We start from the raw sequence: 14,160 nt of genomic DNA, 5'->3' as shown, positions 1-14,160 counted from the left end.
AATAATTTTGATTGTTCTTAATGATTGGTTGTGTACAAGAATATGGGATTCCGACTATTTAAAAAAAATTAACACTAAATTTACTTTGAAGTCCAAATCCATGTTTGTTTGGTGGCGTCCGTTTAGTAAAACTAAATTGCCGGGTTTAATTTAAGTATATGCACTTAATATGAAGCGTAAATGACTAGATTAAAATATGAATCAATACCAGAAAAAAAACAGATAAATTTTTGTGCGACAAGAAATGTTAAATATAAACTGCAAATTTCATAAACAAGTTATAATTAAAAGCATTCGATATACTTTTGACATCGAAAAAAGAAAGTCAAAGCTTGTCAGCACATAAAATTTCGTATTAAATCAACATCAAATATTTTTTTTATTAAAATTAAAGTAAGTTTATGTGAATTTATTTTAAATAAGTTACATACCAATCAACCTTAATGACAACTTAATTTCTAATATCTTAAAAAAAACTTATTTTAGCTGTGTTTTTTAAAAGAAAAAAGCAAAAATAGCACTTAAAATATAAATTTACCATTTGACTTTAAAAAGCTGCTATGGTTTTTTGTTAAAAAAAAGAATGCCCTATTAAATGGTTGTCACAGTAATTCTGACGCAGGGTTTAAAATAACGAAAATAAATGCAAGTAATTAAAAGTAACTTAAATGTAAACACATCAAAAAATTAAGTAAATTATTAATGAAACAAAAAAAATAAAATTAAAGTTACCATATTTTTCAACAAAAGCGCAAAATTTTATTATTTGCTTCCTGTAGAGTTTCTACAAAGTGTTAAAAAAGGGCGAATTCTAACTAACTTTATCGAACCGCTGACATTTTGTGATGTGCATATTTTGGTATGCAAGAAGTTAATTAAACTTTTGTAATCGAGGAATATTTTAGTTATTTGCAGCTAATAGCTTAGTTCGACATCATTTTGCAGAAGCATTTGGTAAGTGCAACAGTCATTAAATACACTTTTCTGTCTGTCTGTTTAATATTAAAACTGTGTTGATGGAATACACTAACAAAAGTAAGGTTGCCTATTTTTATTGCAAACTTAGGCTATTTATGTACATTACACAAACACTTGAACAATAAGAGTAGGACAACAACATAAACATGGGGTGATGTTGTGATTGTATAGAGAAGAGAAAGGATGGCTAGGAAAAGGAGGAGGGAGGGGGGTGGTGGAGATTTAAGTATGTAGAGGTAAAAGAATATTTATTCGAAAGAAAAGTTAAATAGATTATCAACAAAAACTTTATAATCTGAGGTGTCTTAATTACATTGCTTAATAATATATCGTGTTATTTTATAGAAGAGCTGACAAGATGAACAAGAAAATTAATAAATTGTTTATAAATTTTTTCGTTGAAATCTATTGTCAGTTGTTACATAACTTGCACCATTATTTCCCCAAAGTTTTTAGTTTTAAACTTAATAGACGCTTATAATAAAATAAATCTGTTATGCTACTTTGCTTTTTATTGTGTCAATTCAAGCTCTATTAAAATGAGAATTTGAAATATACAAAATACGTTTTAAATTATATAGGAAATAGACAATAATAAATAAATTTTGCGTACGCCGTGTGAAAGGGCCTTTATTTTAAACAATTAACTATTAAATCTAAAAATAGCGTGTTTACAGCAAATAAATTCAAAAAGTTTCTGGGGAAGCATGCCCATTATTTTGTTTTTTGTTTGGACAGACTTAACATTTTTAAAGTTTTAATTAACAAAACATTATTTATCAAATTTGACAGTGCGGGTGCGTGGCGCAAAGGATAACGCGTCTGCCTACGGAGCAGAAGATTCCAGGTTCGAGTCCTGGCGCGCTCGTATTTTATTTAGCAAAATTTTTCCTACTTTAAGTACGTGAAATACTTATTTATGCTTAAGACATATTTATTTGTTCACTTTTCATCACACACAGAGTTACGGTTGCTAATTGAATCACACGATGTAATTGATAAAGTCGGTTTCATTTCACAATGGCATTGTGACGTTGAATAAAAGGGCAAAAAATTTGTACCTTTTTGCATAGGAAAGGGTGACCCTTGCCTAATTTTTTTTAAATCATTTTACAATTAATAAAACAAAAATAAACAATTGGATTAGGTTAAAGTAGTGATTGGGCTTCGTGAATAATAAAAAAGTGGCAATAAAGAGTAGGAAATGTATGTAATAAAAAAATTACATATAATTTTTTTATACGCTATTTGAAGCGGTTTTATTGCATACTGTACAAAATCGTAAAACATACTCGTTGGGTTAATAAGTTTACTTTGTTTTTTAAAAACACGATTAATAACGATAAAATTGCATCGCAGCGAAACAAAGCCATGTGTATTATAAGACGTCTTATATTTCTAGTTGTTGTTTAATTGTAAAAAAACTTAAAAAATGAGAAGCTGAATAAGTCAAGATGTAGTTTTTAAACAACAAATTTAATTTTCATACACAAAATGTAAGTATTCTTTTTCTGAAAATAATTTTTAACTAGGGATATTCTCGGATAGAAAGAACATAAGAAGCCAATTTTCCAATTCGGTAAGTGATTGGTTTTGTGATAACAAACAAGGAGGTGCCTAGATAAAACATCCTTATATTGCAAAGTCTGAATAGTGGTAGCGTTAATCGGTTTTGCAACGCTTTGCAATAAAACTTGCAAATGCTTACTAGCAAGATTTATTACCGTCAACATTGTCACCAGACCAAGGAGCACAGTTTCAGTCGATACTTTTTAGGATTAAAATTTTCTTGACCTCACTCCCTACAAGAGTCTTTTACAGCGTTTATTTGTTCAAGCAAATGCTCAAAATATCAAAAACATTTTACTTAAAGTGGTAAAGGTTCATGATTTTTACTTTGGGTATAAACATAGGTATTTTATTGTCAATTATGCTTAAATATTTGCTTGATTAATAAAAAATAAGATAAATATTTTGCTTTTAAATTTAGTTTGATTATATTATACGACATCGATGCGTGTTTGTTTGCTGAAATTTAGTCTAGTTATTATAAAGGTTATATTTTAATTTACTGTGTAAGTTTTTTTTATAAAAAAAAGGTTTAAACGGTTTTGAACCAAATGTCATTTTTTTTAAAATAAATCAAGTTAAAATGAAATTACTGGGTGTGGGGTTCGAACCCACGCGGACATTCGTCCATTGGAACTTAAGTCCAACGCCTTAACCACTCGGCCAACCCAGTAAGTGCGAAAGCCTTGTTAAGATGCTAATAAACATAAATCTTAAGTAAGCCACCAATTGTGATTGGCAGCCTTATGCCTTATTGTCTTTCGAAACTTTGATTTTAAGTCAATTTTTTTGGGTTGGTTTAAACAAGGTGTTTGCGTAGCGAACTTTGTGCGTACTTTGCGTCCTACTATTTCCTCGGGTATTCTAAACTTTTTTGGGGTGGTTCATTTTAAAGTAGGAAATGTCATTTTGTATTGCCTTTAACATGCATTTTATTTAAATAACACGATTAGATATATAAAACTGTTATTATATTGCAAAACCTGTTACAGCAATAAAATAAATTTTAAATGGGCAAGTAATTCTTTTCTTTAATGAAATGCAATAACAGTCTTTAATTTAGTAACCATAATTATTTTTGTAATTGCGACAAAAATTATTTTAAATCACTTTATTAACAAAAGTAAATTAACGTAAAAGTTGCAACAAATATTTGCAGCTGGCCATTTACCCACAACCAGCAATTCGAATTTTTATCACTTTTGCTTATTTATTAAACATATATGTAGTTTTACAGACGTGATCCTACAACTTGAGTTGTAATAAAGAATATCTATCGGCTTACGTTTAAAAAATTAAAAATACGAACAATATGCCTTTTTTCTTTTAACTTTATTAATTGTTAGTCCACAAATAAGATTGGTTTGATTAAAATTCGATAAAAAATGTTAAAATTTAACATTCGTTTGATTAAAATTTGACAATTTGTTCAGCAAAATTTTATAAAATTCTGTTTTTAAAACTTATACAAATAGCATATATACCTTATTCAAATAGGAACAAAGTTGGTTGTTAGAAACGGTCAAAAGAATAACAGCAATTATAACTGTAAAGAAACTGCACTTAGCATATCTACACATATTACTGTAAATACCTAGCTTATTGGGACCAAAATCTACACTTAACCAATAAAAATAATTAAAACCCCAAAACCATGAAAAAATTACAATGCCATGGGATGAGCATTTAAATAATTGAATAAAATCACGCTAGCTGCCTCAAGAAGGAAAAGCAAGAGTTGTCGTGACCGATTGGTTAAGGCTATAAAAAAGGAAACTATTCAGCTCTGCAGGCACAAGTTCGAATCCTGCCGAAAACGCATTTTTTTTGCATTTTTTAATTAAAAATTAAATAAATACAATTTTAGAAATTAAAGTTGCCTTGAAAAGTAAACAAAAAAGTTGTCGTGGCCGAGGCCATAGACTTACAATCTTTTAGGCGCTGTCCGCACATATTCGAATCCTGCCGACAACGAATTTTTTTATTTAGTCTTAGTTCAAATTTAAATAATTAATTAAAATCGCGCTAGCTGCTCGGGGAAAAAAACTTATTTTAGACTTGATTTCTTTTAGGCTCTGCCCGCGAAGGTTCGAGTCCAGCCGATAACGCATTTTTATTTCAGTTTTGTTATAAAATTAATTTAAATCACGCTAGCTGCTCTGAGAATCCAACATAACAGTTGTCAGGTTCGAATCCTGCCGACAACGCATTATTTTATTTTAAATACAAATTTAATTAACTAATTAAAATCACGCGAGGTGCTTCTAGAATGGAACATTAGAGTTGTCGTGGCCGATTGGTGGAGCTATAGGTTTGAGTTTTTTGAGGCTCTGCCCGCGCAGGTTCGACTCATGCCGACAACGCTTTATTTTATGTTTTAATACAACTTTAAATAATTTGATTAAATCACGCTGGCTGCTCCGAGAATCCAACAAACGAGTTGGCGTGGCCGAGTCGTTAAGGCAATCGACTTGAAATCTTTTGCGCTTTGCCCGCGAAGGTTCGAATCCTGTCGACAACGGATTTTTTTTTACTAATTTTTTAACTAAAATTACGCTAGCTGCCTTAAAGGGAACAAAGAGTTTATCCACAAAAAATAAGTAACGTTGTTCAGTGGATATCGTTGGACAGTACCTTCATAATAAAACTTTTACTGATCGTGCGGTAAATGATTAGGCGCTAATGGGGATCGACCTTCTTTTTACTAGACTGGCGCTTTAACACTATGTCATAATGCCTTTAAAGAAAGTCGATGTATCAGTCATGTCGTTACAAACAAATGTATTTAAAATAAAGTAAAGTATTTTAATATTTAAATTCTTGTTGAAAACTCCCAAATTGAACGATCTATGCATCATAACATTAAAACGCACGTCGAAAATAAAAAAACTATTTCTACACCGGAAATCGCCGGACCGTCTGGGTGAAAACCAGAAATCCCAAGCTTGACAAGCATAAACTTTACCACCGATGTTTAATATTGTCCCCAAGATAAGTTTTGTTAAAAATGGAGTGTAGTAAATTTATTGATTAATAACTGCCCTTAGTTGTCGGTTGTTTACAAGAATATAAAATTCTGTCTAATTTCTTTCAAAATTAAACGCTAAATTAAATAATGTCTAAATCCATGTTTATTGAGTGGCTTCTGTTCAATAGAACGAAATTGCCCTTTGTCTTTAAAACAAACATTTGCCTTTAATAAAAAACTAAAATGAATCGTTAAAATAATAGTTTAATTCCAGAAAAACGAAGTTAGAGGTTCCATGTGAAAAGAGTTTCAAACAAATTTGCAAAGGAAATATTTTAAATCTAAAGAAAACTATTTTTATCTCTGGGTTGACATTTCGGTTAATACACAAATGCGCCAACCATTGCAACACAACAACAACTGATTCGCGACATTTTTATTAAATTTGCAAAACATTATTAAGGTAATAAAAATGAAGCAAGATCAAAATTATAATAATAGAAATGTTTAACAAAATAAAATTGACCCTTGGTGGACTTAAACCTTCAAACTTTCTCCTAACAGCTGAACGCCCTAACCGATTGCGCGACAGAGATGATTATTTCGCCCACTTTGTTTAAATTTGCAAAGCAAAATTAATACAATAAAAATGTAATTATATATTTCGTTCATGAATGGGCCCGAACCTTCAACCTTGCGGTTAAGAGCAAAACGCGCCAATCTATTGCGACACAAATACGACTAATTCGCGACACTTCTGTTAAATTTGCAAAGCAAAATTATAATAATAAAAATGAGAAAAAACTAGTTTCGTTCTTGGGGGGGGGGGGGGGGGGGGAGGTCGAACCTCCAACTTTTCGGTTAAAGAGCTAAACGCGCCAATGATTGCGACACAGAAACGACTGATTTGCGACATTTCTATCAAATTTGCAAAGCAAAATTGTAAAAGAAGACGATTATATATTTGACCCTGGGTGGACTCGAACCGCAATCTTTTAAATTAAAAAAAAAATAATGATAAACATTTATCTAATAATTAAATACATAAAATTTGATTTAATAATTTAGTTGATAATCTTAATTAATTTATGTTTATGATTATCTTTATTTATTAATAGAAATTAATTTTAAAAATGATCAAATGATTTTAAATCGTATTTTATTTATCAAATAAATCCAGTTGTAAGTATTTTTGCTTGTTGTAATAATGATTTTCAAATTACTTTGACACAATTATTGCGTTCTTTAAAAAAAAATAATTGTATGGGATATCACCCTTTTTAATATAAATATATTAAAACAGTTTTACAAACGTTAACATGTGCATCACCAGCTTTTTTTTAACATCTTTAAAAAACGGAAATAATTTTATAAATTCAAAATCAGATGATTGATTTAATGGAAGTTAATAGTTAATAGCCAATTGCGCCAACGATTGCAACACAACAACAACTGATTCGCGACATTTTTATGAAATTTGCAAAACATTATTATAGTAATAAAAATGAAGCAAACAAAAAATCGTCACTGGGTGGGCTTGAACCACCAACCTTTCGGTTAACAGCCGAACGCGCTAACCGATTGCGCCACAGAGACGACAATCATTGCTACAGTTGAATTGAATCTAAAGATTAAAATTATAATAATAAAAATGTAACAAAATATATTTGACCTTGGGTGGACTCGAACAACCGACCTTTCGGTTAACAGACGAACTCGCTAACTGATTGCGCCATAGAGACGACATTTTTTGGCACACTTGGTCTAAATTTAGAGATCAAAATTATAATAAAAAAATGTAACAAAATAAATTTGGCCCTTGGTGGACTTAAACCTTCAAACTTTCTCCTAACAGCTGAACGCCCTAACCGATTGCGCGACAGAGACAATTATTTCGCCCACTTTGTTTAAATTTGCAAAGCAAAATTAATACAATTAAAATGTAATTATATATTTCGTTCATAAATGGGCCCGAACCTTCAACCTTGCGGTTAAGAGCAAAACGCGCCAATCTATTGCGACACAAATACGACTAATTCGCGACACTTCTATTAAATTTGCAAAGCAAAATTATAATAATAAAAATGAGAAAAAACTAGTTTCGTTCTTGGGGGGGGGGGGTCGAACCTCCAACTTTTCGGTTAAAGAGCTAAACGCGCCAATGATTCAGAAACGACTGATTTGACACAGAAACGACTGATTTGCGACATTTCTATCAAATTTGCAAAGCAAAATTGTAAAAAAGGCGATTATATATTTGACCCTAGGTGGACTCGAACCGCAATCTTTTAAATTAAAAAGAAAATAATAATGATAAACATTTATCTAATAATTAAATACATAAAATTTGATTTAATAATTTAGTTGATAATCATAATTAATTTATGTTTATGATTATCTTTATTTATTAATAGAGATTAATTTCAAAAATGATGAAATTATTTTAAATCGTATTTTATTTATCAAATAAATCTAGTTGTAAGTATTTTTGCTTGTTGTGATGATGAATTTAAAATTACTTTGACACAATTATTGCGTTTTAAAAAAAAAATAATTGTATGGGATATCACCCTTTTCAATATAAATATATTAAAACAGTTTTACAAACGTAAACATGTGCATTACCAGCTTCTTTTAAACATCTTTAAAAGACAAAAATAATTTTATAAATCCAAAATCAGATGATTGATTTAATGGAAGTTAAAGAATCTGTATTTTTCCATTAATCTTAAAGGTTGATAAACTACTTTTTTTGCTAGATGGTGGACTAAATTGCAGAAAAAATCTTAAAGGTCTGTGTTTTTTTCAAAACTCCCTTATATTGCCCACCACTTGCCTGAACATTACCAGACAGGATTGCATAATTAGTAATAACAAATTTTAACTTGTTTAAAAAAACTTTTGAATCGAATCAGTATTTTATTTATTTAGTCACCAAGGCTTCATAGCTTAGTGGTAAAGCGTCTGTCTCGTAAACAGGAGATCCTGGGTTCAATCTCCAGAAACGCCTAATGTTATTTTACTATCATGAAGTTGGTTGTTATTTTTAAAAAAAAATCTTCCGATTACTTTAAAATAATACGTTAAACTTTAAACACCACGAAGATTTGTAAACCTATCATGACGTTTATGTTAAATTAGGCTATTGTTTATCTTCCGACTGTAATTAACAGCTTATGCAAATTCTAACTCGCGAATATAAAAAAAGTCGACTAAATTTTATTATTTTTTTTGATATTTTGTGCAATGTTTTTGCACAAGTAGCAAATTTAATAATTTTGATTGTTCTTAATGATTGGTTGTGTACAAGAATATGGGATTCCGACTATTTAAAAAAAATTAACACTAAATTTACTTTGAAGTCCAAATCCATGTTTGTTTGGTGGCGTCCGTTTAGTAAAACTAAATTGCCGGGTTTAATTTAAGTATATGCACTTAATATGAAGCGTAAATGACTAGATTAAAATATGAATCAATACCAGAAAAAAAACAGATAAATTTTTGTGCGACAAGAAATGTTAAATATAAACTGCAAATTTCATAAACAAGTTATAATTAAAAGCATTCGATATACTTTTGACATCGAAAAAAGAAAGTCAAAGCTTGTCAGCACATAAAATTTCGTATTAAATCAACATCAAATATTTTTTTTATTAAAATTAAAGTAAGTTTATGTGAATTTATTTTAAATAAGTTACATACCAATCAACCTTAATGACAACTTAATTTCTAATATCTTAAAAAAAACTTATTTTAGCTGTGTTTTTTAAAAGAAAAAAGCAAAAATAGCACTTAAAATATAAATTTACCATTTGACTTTAAAAAGCTGCTATGGTTTTTTGTTAAAAAAAAGAATGCCCTATTAAATGGTTGTCACAGTAATTCTGACGCAGGGTTTAAAATAACGAAAATAAATGCAAGTAATTAAAAGTAACTTAAATGTAAACACATCAAAAAATTAAGTAAATTATTAATGAAACAAAAAAAATAAAATTAAAGTTACCATATTTTTCAACAAAAGCGCAAAATTTTATTATTTGCTTCCTGTAGAGTTTCTACAAAGTGTTAAAAAAGGGCGAATTCTAACTAACTTTATCGAACCGCTGACATTTTGTGATGTGCATATTTTGGTATGCAAGAAGTTAATTAAACTTTTGTAATCGAGGAATATTTTAGTTATTTGCAGCTAATAGCTTAGTTCGACATCATTTTGCAGAAGCATTTGGTAAGTGCAACAGTCATTAAATACACTTTTCTGTCTGTCTGTTTAATATTAAAACTGTGTTGATGGAATACACTAACAAAAGTAAGGTTGCCTATTTTTATTGCAAACTTAGGCTATTTATGTACATTACACAAACACTTGAACAATAAGAGTAGGACAACAACATAAACATGGGGTGATGTTGTGATTGTATAGAGAAGAGAAAGGATGGCTAGGAAAAGGAGGAGGGAGGGGGGTGGTGGAGATTTAAGTATGTAGAGGTAAAAGAATATTTATTCGAAAGAAAAGTTAAATAGATTATCAACAAAAACTTTATAATCTGAGGTGTCTTAATTACATTGCTTAATAATATATCGTGTTATTTTATAGAAGAGCTGACAAGATGAACAAGAAAATTAATAAATTGTTTATAAATTTTTTCGTTGAAATCTATTGTCAGTTGTTACATAACTTGCACCATTATTTCCCCAAAGTTTTTAGTTTTAAACTTAATAGACGCTTATAATAAAATAAATCTGTTATGCTACTTTGCTTTTTATTGTGTCAATTCAAGCTCTATTAAAATGAGAATTTGAAATATACAAAATACGTTTTAAATTATATAGGAAATAGACAATAATAAATAAATTTTGCGTACGCCGTGTGAAAGGGCCTTTATTTTAAACAATTAACTATTAAATCTAAAAATAGCGTGTTTACAGCAAATAAATTCAAAAAGTTTCTGGGGAAGCATGCCCATTATTTTGTTTTTTGTTTGGACAGACTTAACATTTTTAAAGTTTTAATTAACAAAACATTATTTATCAAATTTGACAGTGCGGGTGCGTGGCGCAAAGGATAACGCGTCTGCCTACGGAGCAGAAGATTCCAGGTTCGAGTCCTGGCGCGCTCGTATTTTATTTAGCAAAATTTTTCCTACTTTAAGTACGTGAAATACTTATTTATGCTTAAGACATATTTATTTGTTCACTTTTCATCACACACAGAGTTACGGTTGCTAATTGAATCACACGATGTAATTGATAAAGTCGGTTTCATTTCACAATGGCATTGTGACGTTGAATAAAAGGGCAAAAAATTTGTACCTTTTTGCATAGGAAAGGGTGACCCTTGCCTAATTTTTTTTAAATCATTTTACAATTAATAAAACAAAAATAAACAATTGGATTAGGTTAAAGTAGTGATTGGGCTTCGTGAATAATAAAAAAGTGGCAATAAAGAGTAGGAAATGTATGTAATAAAAAAATTACATATAATTTTTTTATACGCTATTTGAAGCGGTTTTATTGCATACTGTACAAAATCGTAAAACATACTCGTTGGGTTAATAAGTTTACTTTGTTTTTTAAAAACACGATTAATAACGATAAAATTGCATCGCAGCGAAACAAAGCCATGTGTATTATAAGACGTCTTATATTTCTAGTTGTTGTTTAATTGTAAAAAAACTTAAAAAATGAGAAGCTGAATAAGTCAAGATGTAGTTTTTAAACAACAAATTTAATTTTCATACACAAAATGTAAGTATTCTTTTTCTGAAAATAATTTTTAACTAGGGATATTCTCGGATAGAAAGAACATAAGAAGCCAATTTTCCAATTCGGTAAGTGATTGGTTTTGTGATAACAAACAAGGAGGTGCCTAGATAAAACATCCTTATATTGCAAAGTCTGAATAGTGGTAGCGTTAATCGGTTTTGCAACGCTTTGCAATAAAACTTGCAAATGCTTACTAGCAAGATTTATTACCGTCAACATTGTCACCAGACCAAGGAGCACAGTTTCAGTCGATACTTTTTAGGATTAAAATTTTCTTGACCTCACTCCCTACAAGAGTCTTTTACAGCTTTTATTTGTTCAAGCAAATGCTCAAAATATCAAAAACATTTTACTTAAAGTGGTAAAGGTTCATGATTTTTACTTTGGGTATAAACATAGGTATTTTATTGTCAATTATGCTTAAATATTTGCTTGATTAATAAAAAATAAGATAAATATTTTGCTTTTAAATTTAGTTTGATTATATTATACGACATCGATGCGTGTTTGTTTGCTGAAATTTAGTCTAGTTATTATAAAGGTTATATTTTAATTTACTGTGTAAGTTTTTTTTATAAAAAAAAGGTTTAAACGGTTTTGAACCAAATGTCATTTTTTTTAAAATAAATCAAGTTAAAATGAAATTACTGGGTGTGGGGTTCGAACCCACGCGGACATTCGTCCATTGGAACTTAAGTCCAACGCCTTAACCACTCGGCCAACCCAGTAAGTGCGAAAGCCTTGTTAAGATGCTAATAAACATAAATCTTAAGTAAGCCACCAATTGTGATTGGCAGCCTTATGCCTTATTGTCTTTCGAAACTTTGATTTTAAGTCAATTTTTTTTGGTTGGTTTAAACAAGGTGTTTGCGTAGCGAACTTTGTGCGTACTTTGCGTCCTACTATTTCCTCGGGTATTCTAAACTTTTTTGGGGTGGTTCATTTTAAAGTAGGAAATGTCATTTTGTATTGCCTTTAACATGCATTTTATTTAAATAACACGATTAGATATATAAAACTGTTATTATATTGCAAAACCTGTTACAGCAATAAAATAAATTTTAAATGGGCAAGTAATTCTTTTCTTTAATGAAATGCAATAACAGTCTTTAATTTAGTAACCATAATTATTTTTGTAATTGCGACAAAAATTATTTTAAATCACTTTATTAACAAAAGTAAATTAACGTAAAAGTTGCAACAAATATTTGCAGCTGGCCATTTACCCACAACCAGCAATTCGAATTTTTATCACTTTTGCTTATTTATTAAACATATATGTAGTTTTACAGACGTGATCCTACAACTTGAGTTGTAATAAAGAATATCTATCGGCTTACGTTTAAAAAATTAAAAATACGAACAATATGCCTTTTTTCTTTTAACTTTATTAATTGTTAGTCCACAAATAAGATTGGTTTGATTAAAATTCGATAAAAAATGTTAAAATTTAACATTCGTTTGATTAAAATTTGACAATTTGTTCAGCAAAATTTTATAAAATTCTGTTTTTAAAAATTATACAAATAGCATATATACCTTATTCAAATAGGAACAAAGTTGGTTGTTAGAAACGGTCAAAAGAATAACAGCAATTATAACTGTAAAGAAACTGCACTTAGCATATCTACACATATTACTGTAAATACCTAGCTTATTGGGACCAAAATCTACACTTAACCAATAAAAATAATTAAAACCCCAAAACCATGAAAAAATTACAATGCCATGGGATGAGCATTTAAATAATTGAATAAAATCACGCTAGCTGCCTCAAGAAGGAAAAGCAAGAGTTGTCGTGACCGATTGGTTAAGGCTATAAAAAAGGAAACTATTCAGCTCTGCAGGCACAAGTTCGAATCCTGCCGAAAACGCATTTTTTTTGCATTTGTTAATTAAAAATTAAATAAATACAATTTTAGAAATTAAAGTTGCCTTGAAAAGTAAACAAAAAAGTTGTCGTGGCCGAGGCCATAGACTTACAATCTTTTAGGCGCTGTCCGCACATATTCGAATCCTGCCGACAACGAATTTTTTTATTTAGTCTTAGTTCAAATTTAAATAATTAATTAAAATCGCGCTAGCTGCTCGGGGAAAAAAACTTATTTTAGACTTGATTTCTTTTAGGCTCTGCCCGCGAAGGTTCGAGTCCAGCCGATAACGCATTTTTATTTCAGTTTTGTTATAAAATTAATTTAAATCACGCTAGCTGCTCTGAGAATCCAACATAACAGTTGTCAGGTTCGAATCCTGCCGACAACGCATTATTTTATTTTAAATACAAATTTAATTAACTAATTAAAATCACGCGAGGTGCTTCTAGAATGGAACATTAGAGTTGTCGTGGCCGATTGGTGGAGCTATAGGTTTGAGTTTTTTGAGGCTCTGCCCGCGCAGGTTCGACTCATGCCGACAACGCTTTATTTTATGTTTTAATACAACTTTAAATAATTTGATTAAATCACGCTGGCTGCTCCGAGAATCCAACAAACGAGTTGGCGTGGCCGAGTCGTTAAGGCAATCGACTTGAAATCTTTTGCGCTTTGCCCGCGAAGGTTCGAATCCTGTCGACAACGGATTTTTTTTTACTAATTTTTTAACTAAAATTACGCTAGCTGCCTTAAAGGGAACAAAGAGTTTATCCACAAAAAATAAGTAACGTTGTTCAGTGGATATCGTTGGACAGTACCTTCATAATAAAACTTTTACTGATCGTGCGGTAAATGATTAGGCGCTAATGGGGATCGACCCCAGGACCTTCTTTTTACTAGACTGGCGCTTTAACACTATGTCATAATGCCTTTAAAGAAAGTCGATGTATCAGTCATGTCGTTACAAACAAATGTATTTAAAATAAAGTAAAGTATTTTAATATTTAAATT

At 30.1% G+C, this 14,160-nt stretch overlaps 5 non-coding genes across 5 annotated transcripts; 2 read left to right on the top strand and 3 right to left on the bottom strand.

Moving 5' to 3' along the window:
- Positions 1–1,773: 1,773 nt before the first annotated feature.
- Positions 1,774–1,846, top strand: Trnar-acg (transfer RNA arginine (anticodon ACG)). The gene has a single exon. It is a non-coding gene; the product is annotated as a tRNA-Arg (tRNA).
- A 1,291-nt stretch (positions 1,847–3,137) lies between these two features.
- Positions 3,138–3,220, bottom strand: Trnal-uaa (transfer RNA leucine (anticodon UAA)). The gene has a single exon. It is a non-coding gene; the product is annotated as a tRNA-Leu (tRNA).
- Positions 3,221–7,037: 3,817 nt separating this feature from the next.
- Trnan-guu (transfer RNA asparagine (anticodon GUU)) lies at positions 7,038–7,111 on the bottom strand. The gene has a single exon. It is a non-coding gene; the product is annotated as a tRNA-Asn (tRNA).
- A 3,448-nt stretch (positions 7,112–10,559) lies between these two features.
- Trnar-acg (transfer RNA arginine (anticodon ACG)) lies at positions 10,560–10,632 on the top strand. Its single transcript has one exon. It is a non-coding gene; the product is annotated as a tRNA-Arg (tRNA).
- A 1,291-nt stretch (positions 10,633–11,923) lies between these two features.
- Positions 11,924–12,006, bottom strand: Trnal-uaa (transfer RNA leucine (anticodon UAA)). The gene has a single exon. It is a non-coding gene; the product is annotated as a tRNA-Leu (tRNA).
- Positions 12,007–14,160: the final 2,154 nt, after the last annotated feature.

Source organism: Corella eumyota, chromosome 6 (assembly GCF_963082875.1).
Source record: "Corella eumyota chromosome 6, kaCorEumy4.1, whole genome shotgun sequence".
Taxonomy (NCBI): domain Eukaryota; kingdom Metazoa; phylum Chordata; class Ascidiacea; order Phlebobranchia; family Corellidae; genus Corella; species Corella eumyota.
The sequence above is the reverse complement of the archived record's forward strand: the minus strand, read 5'-3'. Positions and strand labels throughout refer to the sequence as shown.